Below are 9,934 nucleotides of genomic sequence, written 5' to 3' on the forward strand. Positions count from 1 at the left end.
GATATTCTAATACAAATATTCTACTCGAGTTATATTGTACGTCTATACTTGTAGAGTTATCGCTAAAAGGTTAAATATAAAACATCATTAGTTAATGAAATGAATTATTTGATATGTAATTGTTTTATTAATTCATAAATAAATCTTTGTCATAAAAATTTATTAATGTTAGAATTTTTAATAAATCTTATAAAATATCAAATGAGCACTAAAACACATTACGTCAGATTATCAAGAGGTTTTAGGAAATACCTGGATCCATAGAACTAGATCAACATGCACGGAAATCTTACAGCGGTCATGAACAATTGGTTTAATGACCTTCCTCAACCAAATCACATTTTTCCTTATGGGTCCTTCATTTTCTCTTCAGATGAGGAGACGAGAAACTGTTTCTTGATTTAGTGTCTTGGGGACCATAATCATGTCTTAGGTTTTAACCTATTAGAGTTCTCATTATCTCATAATGGGCCAAACTGGTTTCTGCTCATTAAGCCCATATCAATTTTCTGTTGGTAGTCTAATGGACTCATTGAATTAAATCACTTTATATTGAACTCATCTAAATATAAATAACAAATATATAAATGTTATAATATAATATGTAGCCCATATTAATTGATTAGAAATTATAAAATTCCTAACAATCTCGCACTTGGGCTTCATATTAACCTTAGACATTTATATCACAAAATTCTTTAGGCGTGCAACCGTATGTTATTTACTTTTAGAATCCTTTTATATAATCTGGCCCATCTCATATAGCAATAGGAAACCACTGTAGTTTTCATCACAATTCAGTGTGACTAAGCCACAATGTTCACCACGGTTACTCATACTCGATGACATAGATCAAATATGGAAAAACGGCATGGAAATTACATACAATGTGATCTTAATCATGTTTATTTCCAACTAGTCCAAACTTTATTTTTTATAGAGATCAATCCAAAATGCAATACAAATATTGCACACACTATCCATGTTCGTGGCGGACAAAAGTGGACAGTTAACTTGAATAGTCATTATTGTCAATGCGGAAATTATTTTGCACTTCACTATCCATGTTCACACATTATTGTAGCTTGTGGTTACGTGAGCATGAACTACTTCCAATATATAGATGTTGTTTATACAAATGAACACATCTTAAAAGCTTATTCCGCACAATGGTGGCCTCTTGGGAATGAAGCGGCAATTCCTCCTTCTGATGACGCATAAACACTTATCCCTAATCTAACTACAATTCGTGCGAAAGGTCAGCCAAAATCAACAAGGATAAGGAATGAGATGGATTGGCTCGAACCATCTGAGCACTGACAAAAATATAGTAGATGTGGAGTAGAAGGGCACAACAGGCGTCGATGTCCAATGCAATTTGAACGTGGAAGTTGTTCATTTAATTGATTTATGTATGTTAGACGAGTGACCTCAGATATTTGACACAAGTAACTTGTATTGCTTGAAGTTCTCTTGAATGTATTTAGTTTGTGTTCTTCAATGAAATCGTTAATAACATTAGTTATTTTGGTTTGTGTTCTTTAGTTTGTTTTTAACATTATTTTTTATTATATTTTGGTGCGTGACATAAACTGTATCCATTAGTAAGCCTTCATAAAATAAATGATAGGTTAAGTGTCAAATTGAAATGAGAAACATACAACAACATATTTAAACAGAGACATGAAAATCATTCATTATGATGTCCGTGATGACGTGAGGATGTGCCACATGGTCATTCCCATCTTCATGGTTGCTTACCAGGATTTCTTCTGCCCTGATGTCTCCCCGCTTCAACTTGGTCAGCCTCAACAGAAAATTGGTGACGTAAATCAACACCTAATAAGTCACTCATATCAAGTATTATTCCAGGTACATTCCATTGAGTACCTAATGGGGCATTAGGTGTTGGAATTGAGGCATCATGTTGTTGTGAAGGGGTCATAGCAGGCCATGAAAAATTGGCATATGTTTCCGCAACACCACCCAATGTTGAAGAGCTTGCAGACATATCACTTTGATGACCTTTAAAAGAATACTGATACATCTGTGTAGGATACTGAGAAAATGTTGGTGGTGTGTAATACATTCCATGGCCACGCTCTTCCATCTGTGGGTAGACATATGGTTCCACTTCAACAGCCTCCCTTCGTCTGCCTATGCCTTGAGTTTCAACACTTGACGAGAGAATATGAAACTGTTGGGCTACAAATTGATGCTCTGTTGCTGGACCATGTGACACAAGCTCAGTGATTCTCTTGCTCTTCGAATAAAATGATGATTTTCTCGACATACGGCACGAGATCATCAACTGTCCATGTATTCTTTCCTTGTAGAGACACCATGTACTGTAGGGTCTCTGCAACTTCAGCCTGCAATTATTAGGGTCAGCAAATTAATGGCGATGATTTCAAAAATAATTTTAAGTTAAATCTTCAAAAAACAAAAAAAATATTAATGTAGCTGTATTTGTATTTTTTGGGTCAACAAACATCTTTGTTTTTCGCCTATGCCAGACCATATCATTCGAGTTAAAGTTTAGTTGGCCCTCTTGTCCAGGATAACCGTCGACCCTAAAATCAGCTCGATTATTTCATTGATTTATCACTGGGTGAACAGTTGCCCCCAATTTTCATCATGTTTGTCTTTCTACTCTATCGGGTTGGTGCCAGTCAATAACTTGGAAACAAATTAGTGGCAGCACCGTGCACCATGCTACACTTCCAACTAAACAAATTGGAGACAACACTGGCATAACATTTATTGTGTAAGGCTCCCACAGAAACTGCATATAACAACACAGTGGTTTATTTTTTAGTGAAATATGATATATTATTTATTATGTAACAAATACATTGACATGTTCTTACCTCATGTCGTTTCATGATATCTAATTTGCGACGAAAAACTATCAAATCTTGATTGCCGATATGTTGATTTCCACATCGTAGGCACCTTAAAAAATTATAAATTAATATACGTTACATTATTAATTATTTTGAAATTAAATCTAATTTTTTAAACGACTAACCTGTGCTCGAGTGGTTTATTTTCGACTGGGGGAGGAGTCCTCTTTGGAGCCATAGTTGTACATCGTTCTCATGCCCACATTTGTAATTAAGATGCACATACCTCCGATTGATTTAATTTTATAATTGGTGGCTCTGCACATCTCTCTATATAAATAAGCAAGAACGACAAGTCCCCATGCATACGTGTTGCACTCTCTAAAGTCACGTAAAAATTGCAGGTACCTTAGGAAAACTTTGTTATACTGCCTTTGTCAACAAACAAGACACCTCCAATGAATCTTAATATCCATGCACGAGTAAATCTTTCTACTTGTTGTAGGTTACCGTCATGGTTATTTAATTGGGAAAAATGGTGAGCCAACCAAATTAATTTAATCATATTCCCTTGATGTTCACCGTCTTGTGATCTTACTCCTAACAATTCTTCACATAAATTAGCCCAATTAAGGTTTGTTGGACCAATTAATGGTGAGTCATCCACACGGAGACCTAATAAAACAGAGACATCTTGAAGAGTAATAGTACACTCTCCGCATCTCATGTGAAAAGTATGTGTTTCCGGCCTCCGTCTTTCTATCAAGGCACTACTTAATGTCGCATTTATTTTTAAATATCCCATCTTCATAATCTAGTAAAAAACAAATTGCCTAAGTAGAGGAATAATTTCTTCTAGTATTTCTTCTTGACCTTGATACGTGGAGACAACTCATCTAATATGTAATTTTCTATCTTCTCCCCTATTCCAAATATATTTTCTATCTTCTCCCCTATTCCAAATATGTTGTGAAACATGTTTATCTTGACATGTCACCATCAATTGGACCAGATTTAATTTGCATATTTGACGAAGATGATGAACAAGATATGATTTATACTGCAAAATTAAGTACACTTAAAAAATTCTATAATACAACTGACAAAATATTTTATAAATTAAGAACAGTTACAAAAATTAAATTAAATACATCTAAAAATTATTAATTACACCATAAATATATTATATAAAATAAGATAAAAAAAACAAGCAAACAAGCAAACAACCAAACAAAATAAATTATCTAATAAAAATAACAACAACCTGTACAAAAAATATATATTTCAATTTATATATTTGAATAACAAAATATATTATACAAATAACAAAATAAATATATTCTACAAATAAATTAAAATACATACAAAGAAAAATTTAAATAAATAACACAATATATATATTTCAATAACACAAATTAATATGCAAAGACAAACTTAAACAATATATGTATAAAATTAACACAATATATATATATATATATATATATATTTGAATAATAACTTAGAAGCTATTTGACACAAATAATTAACCTAACGTGTGTAATATTAACACAATATTAACACAAATAATTAACCTAAGCTATGTGACACAAATAATTAGCACAATATTAACCTAAAATAAATAATTTAAATATCAAGAACACTACAAATAGAACACCAAAAATATTAACTAACGTACCAGAATTTGATAACCAAATCACTGGACTAGAATGACCACCACAATGTAACACTACAAGCGATTTGCCACTTGCACAAGCTTTTCCGCCACCACCACACGCATAACAACACCAACACTTTCTCTCTCTCTCTCTCTATATATATATATATATACATTATCAACCGTTAACACATTTCATTATTTCATGTACATATACAAATTGCATGGCTAATATGAAGAGTATTCAGCTATCATACATAATAATAATACAAAATAAATTTAAATAATAACAACCCTAGAAGTGTTAATACAAAATAAATTTAAATAACAACAGCCCTAGAAGTGTTTACCCACCACCACTTGAAGGAAGAGGGTTCCAGCAGCCTCAACGATTTCGCTATAACTTTTGGCAAAACAAGCAAGGAAGGAAGGAGGAAATTTTTTCATCATGCAGATCACCAAGGACGTGTTAAATAGGAAAACCAACATAGCATAGGCTGTTTCGCCAGTGGGAATGGCAAAACCCAAAGCCTGTTTCGCCAACACACCTTGCGAAACCCACCCTGCCACCTGCACTGCGCGCCTCACCTAAGCCCTAGCACCTAATCCTGCTGCCTTCTGCACCTACGTACGCCTGCACGTAATTCGCTAGTCAAAGTGGCGAAAACCACTGCATGGCTATGTCGCCAACTCCAGTGGCGAAACCACTGGCTATTTCGCCAGTGGCAGTGGCGAAAAGCCACGTGTTGCACCCAGGGTTGTATCGCCAATGGCAGTGGCGATTTGCATGGTTGTCTACGTAAAAAAGAGACCTCCTTGATAAATACTTCTAAAACAGACCTAGTTTGGGAAATAGTTTGTAAAACTAACTCATCTAGGTCAATTTACCTCTCCTTTTCTCCTATCCTTACCAAAACTGACCGCCTCACATTGGTCCTGGCTTGGAAGGGTATTGCTTTCCAAGTGTTGAAAAAGTGTTGGATTGAGCAAATTCCTTCCTTCATTTTGTCCATAGTGACTAATGATGTAAGGCCTTTGATCCTTTCCTCTTGAATGAAGAGTTTATGTTAAGAAAAACTCAAGACCTACTTAACATATTTGAATCTAATTCTACTCATACCAATAATATATTAATATAAATGTTGATTATCTCATCACAACTTATATATGTTGTTTATGAATAAAAGAATCGAAACGATCTATTTGTAAGGACATGACAAGCATTAATTAGTTGATTTAGAAATTACATAACTAGTGACAAGACAAATTAACAACCAAAGCTATAAGTTAATTAAAAATAATGTTGGGATGCAACAAGTATTCTTTACTAGTATCTATAAACGTGAAGGGTTTTAAATCATTAGATTTTTATTAGTAAGATTGAGAGCAATGCTCAAGATAACGTTGATGCACAATAAATGTGATGTCGACATAATTTGAAAGAGTAGATAATGGAAAAGATCAACAAATTATGAATATGATATTACTTTTGGCCTATCAAACCGTAGAGAAGTTTTATGGTTAGCAGTCTCTCTAGTTTTTTTTTTTTTTTTGTTATTCAGATTATTATTATTTTATTTAGATAGCAGTCTCTCTAGTTGAAATGAAGTTGAATTTAATTTCTTGGATTAGAGGTATTTGCATCTTTGTCAATAATTAGTTAGAGTTCAATGTCAAAATTGATAGTCGAAAAAAATAATATATTTAATATCATTATTAATTAATTAGAACAACTATGAACTGAAATGCAACTCATACATTTTAAGGGTGACTTTTCCTTGCAAGTTGAAAGAAACAAAGTTAAGTTGCCCGCCAGAAAGAAAAAAATCTTGGTTGAATAGTAAGTATATATGAATTTCAGGAAAACAATATTTTAAGTATAGCATTTGAAAGGAATTTATTTTAGTTGTTACAGATATTTTTTGAGTTTGCTTTGTCCCCGATCAGTTATTTTAATTAAGTTTTAATGCACACTAAAAGTTAATATATATAGTTCTACTTTTTTTATAATAATAAATATGTTGATTAGTTATAATTTTAGGAATATTGTAACAATTTAAAATTGTAATTTGTTTATATATATATATATATATATATATATATATATATATATATATATATATATATGCTCTTCTAAAATAGTGAAAGTACATTAATATTCATGAGTGTGAATATATATTTTTAACAATTTGAAAATATTATTTGTTAACAATTTAATACATATATATAGAGAGAGGATTTTTATAACTTAATATAAAATATTATTTTTATTGATTCCTCTGTTGAATTATATTTATATATTATCAAGATTATTTGTATCAAATTTTATCAAAATCAAATAACAATAAAAAGGTAATCAAATGATTAATATATTAGTATATTTTAAAATATTTATATTACATTATTTTAATTTATGTAAACGAATTAAGTAACAAATAATTTTAGATTAATATAAAATTTTATATAAATAATCAATGTAAAAATAACTTTCAATTAAAGAATGAATTTTAAGAGAATATTATTCACTTAAAAGTTATAAAATAATATAATAATTATTAAAATTAGATGGTGTAATTTGATTTTTTCCAACTATGAAACAACTTTTCAATTAAATATAATATGTGAATGTTTAGCACATTAATTTGTCTTCAAAGGGATGTTGGACGACATGATCTTAAGAAAATTATCATTCAAGACCAATTTGAGAAACTAATATTAATATTTCAATAATATTAATAACAGGAGGTTTTCATGGGAGCTAACAAGGGCGTTGCATGCATATATGGTGTTGTTTCGAGTTGTGTTACTTGATCAATTGTTAGAAGCCAACAATTTAAATAAGTCCAATAAAAACTTATTTGACATTAGCTATTATTTATAACCACATAGGAGTTCAAATCCTATGCTACTAGTTATCTATGTTTGTTTATAAATATTAATATGTACTATTATACATGTATAATTTAATTTTTCTTGAGATTTTACAGTATGTCTAAAACTGTAAGGTTAATTACTTGATATCAACGAAGCATGAACTTATCATATTTAATTTTTCCATTGTTATTATTTGATCAATTTCTTCTTTGTTTCTTTAAATTCAAATTAATTTTGTAAAAAAATATTAATTTAATCTATGTTCTTCAAATTTTACTATGTCGTCCAATTATCTGACTTGAGAATTTTTAGAGAAAATAATTTTCTTTCGCAAATTGTCATCATGAATTGAATTAATTATCAATAACAAATAAATTCTATAAAAATTATATAAGCATCAAGAAGATAGATAAATTTATGAGTTTCTCAATATTTTTTAAATTAAATTGATTGATTAATATCATTTTCAGAAGAATCTGCAACTTTATTCAATTTGTAAATAGATATAAACTATCAACTAATTAAAAATCATATAGAGACGACTCTTAAAATAGTTATTATAAAATTTTACTTCTTTATATATATGTGTATATATTAATTAGACAATAACAGTGTAAAAAAATGGAAATATATTCGAATATACTACATACACATGACGTACTTCGTGGATTTGAAATTATGCCATGTGCAATGGGAAGACCTATGGCAATTGGCAAGGATTGGATATGAGGATTTCTCACAATGTTCTTGTGCCACCCCAACAACGAGAACCAATTAATTGGTAGTAATTAGAGGCCAGAATTGGGTATATTTCAAGTCTTTGTTGTCCTCTTTTCCTCCTGCTTTGTCACCCTCAGCTCACTCTGGCCATTAAGGGTGTTGGAACTTGTCTGCCTTCTATGTTATTCTTTACATCTCATTATGTTCTTTGAAAGGTAACGTAGATTTTTTTTTAAAATAAATATTAGTTACATATATAAGATATTACGATAAAAAAATGTTTTTATTAAAAAATATAATGTTGTTGTAAATTGATTTATGTATTTAAGTGGGTACTAATAAATGAGAGTATAATTAGCAAAAATATTTTTTTAAAGTAACAAATATTTTGAAATAGAGAAAACACCCAAAAAAATATAGTTTATGTTCGACAAAACTAATTAACAATTTAATTAAAACCTCTTAGAAGATTAAAAGATAATTTATTAAATTATAAGTGTTTGGTAAAAGTAACGCTAAAAGTCTAAAATGATAGAAAATTATTAAAACATAATTTATTTAAAAAAGTAATAAGAAAATTAGATAAATTTATTGAGGATAAAATTGAAAGAAAATATAAAAAACTAGAAACTAAAAATCAGCATTTTAAAATGCTACTTCAAATAGCGTTTCGAAAAACGTTAAGAGTTACTAAAAAAGTTATTTACCGAACAATTAAACAAGTTTTTCAATTAGTAAAAAAAATAAAAGCTAACTAAAATGTCTTATCGAACATAATCATAATATAAGACAAGAGAAGAAATTTGTTTGAAAGAAGGAGAAAAAAACAGCTTTAGTTTATAAAACTCATGTTTGAGGAATGAAAACGTGATTTTGTTGCTTGAGGAGTGACATTTTGTTTTAAATTAAAATTAGCCCTTAGTATAAGTCAATGAAAAAGGTCTTTTGTAGTGGTTAAAATATTCACATCTTAGCGGTTGTGAGCGTTTACAAATCATTAAAATAAATGAACATATATAACAGTTACACACAAATACCCTAAAAATTAATTTGCATTACATCATTTAAAAAAAAAGTATTTTCTTATTGCTATAATAGAATAGAATAGCATAATTTTCTGAAGAGTTATCGGTGAATAGTTATGAAAGGAGGAAAGGATAGTCCTTTCTTAGCTACAATCATTTTTTTAGAGATCAAAATATTTCTTTATATAATTTTGTTTGAAATGAGTGGAATTATTGTTTTATCCATTGTAGGACTGTTATAAACAATAAAATTTTACCTCTGAATATTTAGAGGCAACTTTTGTTAAAACTTTTAAGATTTTCTTTTAGTTTTCATAATTGATAATTAAGGTATTTTTTTAGCGTTTTATATGTTAGAATTACTAACAGATCTTCTACTTTTTAACAATTTTCCTGATTTATCATTCTGCACAAAATTACACTACATTGGGAACAATTACTAGTATGATTCCGAATGCAGCAAATAGGTTATGCCAAAAATCCTTTAAAATTCATCAAACTTAAATAAACATTTAATATAAAACACATTTAGCATATTACATGTATGTTTGTATATGCATACATGCGCACGTGTGCATTTTGCCCACGTAAATATTCAAATTGAATGCAAAATCTAATCCAAATATTTGAATTAAATATACAAATAAAACTAAAAGAAAAAGGGTGTAGATCCTAAGCCTTCATTCCTAATTAGGGTGCCAAACAAGTCAATCCAATCCACCCTCAGCTCTCTGAAAAAGGATCAAACTGGTTTGAAACCCATTTCTGTATTGGATTGAAATCCCAACCTAACCTAACTTGTGACAAGCTAC

The sequence above is a fragment of the Glycine soja genome, chromosome 13, assembly GCF_004193775.1.
Source record: "Glycine soja cultivar W05 chromosome 13, ASM419377v2, whole genome shotgun sequence".
Taxonomy (NCBI): Eukaryota; Viridiplantae; Streptophyta; class Magnoliopsida; order Fabales; family Fabaceae; genus Glycine; species Glycine soja.